We start from the raw sequence: 4587 nt of genomic DNA, 5'->3' as shown, positions 1-4587 counted from the left end.
CACAAAAAAGGACATTATTGTCATCAAAACAACAACAACAACAAACACAACAGCCACAACAACAACCACAACAACTGACAAGATTTCTAGGTGTGGAACCTCTCTCTCTCTCTCTCTCTCTCTCTCTCTCTCTCTCTCTCTCTCTCTCTCTCTCTCTCTCTCTCTCTCTCTCAATGATGGCTCCTTCGCTTGGGGTATGCAGTGCCAGGCACTGCACTTCTACTTAATTACTTAATTATATGGGTTTTTTTCAGGCTTCCCGAGAAACCAGAGATGATATGCATCATTCATACAGCTCCTGTCTTCCAGTTCCAACAGTTTACCTTTAACATGGATACATGTACTGGAGAGGTATCAGGATGACTTGGCGTGGTGCTTTACAAATTACAGACTACCCCTGAAGAGTAAGTATATTAACTAAGTTACACATTTCTTTACCAGTACCACTTACAGATCTATTTTGCTTGTCAAATCTTTGGTAAAATAACATTAGGTATTGGTGATGGTAGTCTGAAGCTATAAACATGTACTGTTGTAGATAATTCAGCAGTCTTTTGTTCTTCGTAAATTGTATTACAAGTACTTTGTAATTGTAGATGAAATTATTCATACATTTGAAGATGCATAGTAATACTGTGCATAGTAAATTGGTATGATGTACTTTGTATACATAATGGTACAAATATCTTTATTTTCTCTCTCCTTCCCATCTTAAAGTTTGTTGCAACCCTATACTCAAAAAGTGCACTGTTTGTATGAACATTGATTGATTGAACTATTGCGATGCAAGAAAGTAAAACATGAAATAGCTAGAATGAAAGATTTACTCATTACTGGAATTATTATAAATACAGTCAGTCCTTTCCTTGGCTCACAATCACATTCACAGATCTGGCCAGTTTTTGTGTTTTTTTTTTAACATGGAATAAGAATTACAATGTAAATTGTAATACCACCTGTGTACTTGGATAACTACTTCTACATTCAACACCCTGACTGCCCCTGCGCAGAGTTAGAATTTTCAGAATGAATTCACATCACATTTCACAACAAACTGTAAGGTGTCAACGCTAAATAGGGAATGTGTGTGGGATGAGGGCTCATGCTGAATTTAAAAAAATAGTAAATTTTCATCACACTCCAGAAAAGCTGCTCACATCAGCAGCACAACTAGATATCATGTCGTTAAAAAGGTTCTTGTGAGGAAGTCTTTAATTTTAATGATGAAAGATTATCTTTTTAATTTTAATGATGAAAGTATATATCATATGTATCCATGAAAATTGAAATAAATGGCTTTCACAGGAACTGATGAAGGAATGATGGCACCTGTAATATTACAGAACAATTTTTACAGTTTAGTTCATAGTTGTCACTGCCAGTATCACCCACACCATTCTCCATCCCACTGATCTTGTGAGGAACAAGTATTACCTCCTTCCTACCTACCTTCCCGCACCCCCACTCCTAACACACACCCTCTTCTCAATACCCAAAACATATCCCCATCAGCGCACAGCAAAGTCTGGATGTGCTCAGTAATACATTTTCTTTATTTTCCAGGAAGTGAGGTGCCGAGATATGACGTGCAGGCAGCTTGCAGAGTGGTGCCTGGCTTTGCTGAGGATGATGATCAGATTCAGTCCATTCTGTGCTGACGGTGCTACCAGAACTGCTTTAATATAGCCCATCTAAAGAGGTTTTCTGTTGCCTTGGTGGTGAAATGAACATGTAACACATTAACAATAACATTCTACACAAATAATGTGTGGCGCGGTGTGGATCAAGGGTACATTTTTAACTTATGTAAGTTGTCAATTCAGCTAAATACAGGTAGTGTTTGGTATGCAGATATTTACTGACAGCAAACAGCGGTTTGTTTGTTTTTACTACATACAGTTGTGTTATCTTTTATTTTGTTTGAGTGCTTTAAATTAAGCTGTTCGCAAGCAGTATTTTACACACAGGCTTAGCTTTGGGAGATGTGAGTGTATGTTTCAGTCAATGCGTGTTAATCATGTATAGACTTTTTTGTGCTATAGTAGAATTTAGATCTTTTAACTGCATTATGCACATGAAATGTGTTAACCCATGACTTTTTCTTCCTTTGAATCCTTGTCAGTACTTTATCTTGTTTAAAATGTTCATTGATTCTGTTTTGGGGTCGTTCTGGTGCAAATCAGGACTTGAAAAGGAGGGGGTCTTAACCCTTAGGCTGGTTGTCGTGACATATGTCGCGCTACTTTACGTATACTGTCACATGGGTGTCACGACATAGGTCGCGCTACTGGCTCAGTCTGTTTGGTCGGTTCCGATTACCTCCCATGGATGCGAAAATCTACATGACCGTTTTTCTTTATTTTTCTCTCTGTTAATTCACCAGTTGTTAGGTAGATTTTTGGTTCCTCTTTCCTGTCATGCTCTCTTTTTCTTCATGAATTCTTTTCTTTTTTCTGCCTTCTTGCTCATTCACCTGTATTTTTTCCAAAAATCTCTTCTCTTGCTGCTTGTCTCGCGATTCATGTATAGTTTAATCTGTTAGTGTTCTGATGTAAGTCCAGCAGTAGATAGGTTAAGCCTATTTTAACATACTGGAAACTGGTAATCTTCCAGTAGGTATTAATTTAGTTTTACTAAAGCCTGCTGGGACACAAGTAATGGGTTAGTGCATTTGTAAACAGGAATCGCTTGACAAGTGGCCCCCTTCATCCCCCCCTTCCTCGTCCTGATATGGCTCTGCGTAGTCGGCTGGACGTTAAGCAACAAATAAACAAACAAACAAACAAATAATTCACCAGTGGCTATGTAACATGTGTTACAGAATTGCACCAGTGTAAGGGTTAAAATGGAGGTAAATTCACAGAGGTTATGAACAGAAAGTCTGAAAAAACAAGGTTTTAAAATGGAGGGGTTCCACTGTATGTCTATTGGGGATTATGTGTTTGTAAAGATAGAGCTGAGAATCCTACACAGAATTCTGTGCATAGAAGGCGGCCTGAATCTTGACCCACACTGCTGGCATGACCTTCATAGCTGCATTCAACGCTTTACTTTTACGCTGGTAACTTTACGGTTGCTCTCTCTCTGGATTGTATTGTATGGGGAGATTTATATAGCGCTTGACGTGACGTTTTCTCTAAGCGCTTTACATATTAATTTCTGCCGTGTGAGATGGAATTTTTTTACACAATATATCACGCATTCACATCGGCCAGCAAACCTCAAGCCTATCAGGGCGAGCATTCACCTTTCACGGCCTTTATTCCAAGTCACACGGGTATTTGGTGGACATTTTTAGCTATGCCTATACAATTTTGCCAGGAAAGACCCTTTTGTCAATCGTGGGATCTTTAACGTGTACATGAAGGGATCCCGCAGTGGGGCACTGCGGTTATGAAATTAAAGGCCCCTCCTGTTTTTGGAACCGCAGGAGCTTTCTAGTTTGCTGTTAGGTAGATTTTTGGTTCCTCTTTCCTGTCATGCTCTCTTTTTTTTCATGAATTCTTTTCTTTTTTCTGCCTTCTTGCTCATTCACCTGTATTTTTTCCAAAAATCTCTTCTCTTGCCGCTTGTCTCGCGATTCATGTATAGTTTAATCTGTTAGTGTTCTGATGTAAGTCCAGCAGTAGATAGGTTAAGCCTATTTTAACATACTGGAAACTGGTAATCTTCCAGTAGGTATTAATTTAGTTTTACTAAAGCCTGCTGGGACACAAGTAATGGGTTAGTGCATTTGTAAACAGGAATCGCTTGACAAGTGGCCCCCTTCATCCCCCCCCTTCCTCGTCCTGATATGGCTCTGCGTAGTCGGCTGGACGTTAAGCAACAAATAAACAAACAAACAAACACGAAGGGACCTCGGTTTTTCGTCTCATCCGAAAGACTAGCACTTGAACCCGCCACCTAGGTTAGGAAAGGGGGGAGAAAATAGCGGCCTGACCCAGGGTCGAACACGCAACCTCTCGATTCCGAGCGCAAGTGCGTTACCACTCGGCCACCCAGTCCTAAGCATTGAGCATTTTTATTTCAACCAAGGGGAAAAATTAAATGCCTCTGCAGAGATTCGAACCTAGGACCTAGATTTTCAGGCCGATGTCCTAACCACTAGGTGTTTCTTTTTATTGTAAGATGGATATATATGTCTAGCAGATGCAGCTACATGTACAAATGTGCCAAATTAAAACTTGCATTCTCAGCCTATAATCTTTGGCCATTCATGTGAGTACTAAATATTGTGAATGCATGTGAGACTGCCTTGTTTTACTTTTGTGAAATGTGTGAACTCACTTTGTTTACATCTTTGTGTTAATAAATGCAGTTTATCAGTTACCTCTGTTTGTTTCTTCTGCAAGTATGTCAAATGGCCCACACACACCCTCATGCGCACAGACACACACAAAATCAGATCTCAAGTGTAAGTATTCTTTTTGCAGTTTTATTTTAATGCCCATAATCAGTCAAACAAATATATCATCACACTTGCACCTAAGCTTAACAGTAGCAGTCCTGCATACATATGTAATGTGTAAATGTTTCAGGTCACCATCTGTCCTGGCTTGAACATGCAATAAGAACACCTCTACACAA

General features: G+C 39.4%; 1 long non-coding RNA gene across 1 annotated transcript; it reads left to right on the top strand.

Annotated features, from left to right (window-relative positions):
- The first annotated feature begins 265 nt into the window (after positions 1-265).
- Positions 266-4329, top strand: LOC138950480 (uncharacterized). The gene is made up of 2 exons (XR_011450675.1): positions 266-404; positions 1564-4329. It is a non-coding gene; the product is annotated as an uncharacterized lncRNA (long non-coding RNA).
- Positions 4330-4587: the final 258 nt, after the last annotated feature.

The sequence above is a fragment of the Littorina saxatilis genome, linkage group LG16 (assembly GCF_037325665.1).
Source record: "Littorina saxatilis isolate snail1 linkage group LG16, US_GU_Lsax_2.0, whole genome shotgun sequence".
In the NCBI taxonomy this organism is placed as follows: domain Eukaryota; kingdom Metazoa; phylum Mollusca; class Gastropoda; order Littorinimorpha; family Littorinidae; genus Littorina; species Littorina saxatilis.
Note: the sequence above shows the minus strand (reverse complement) of the source record. Positions and strands in the feature narration are given on the sequence as shown.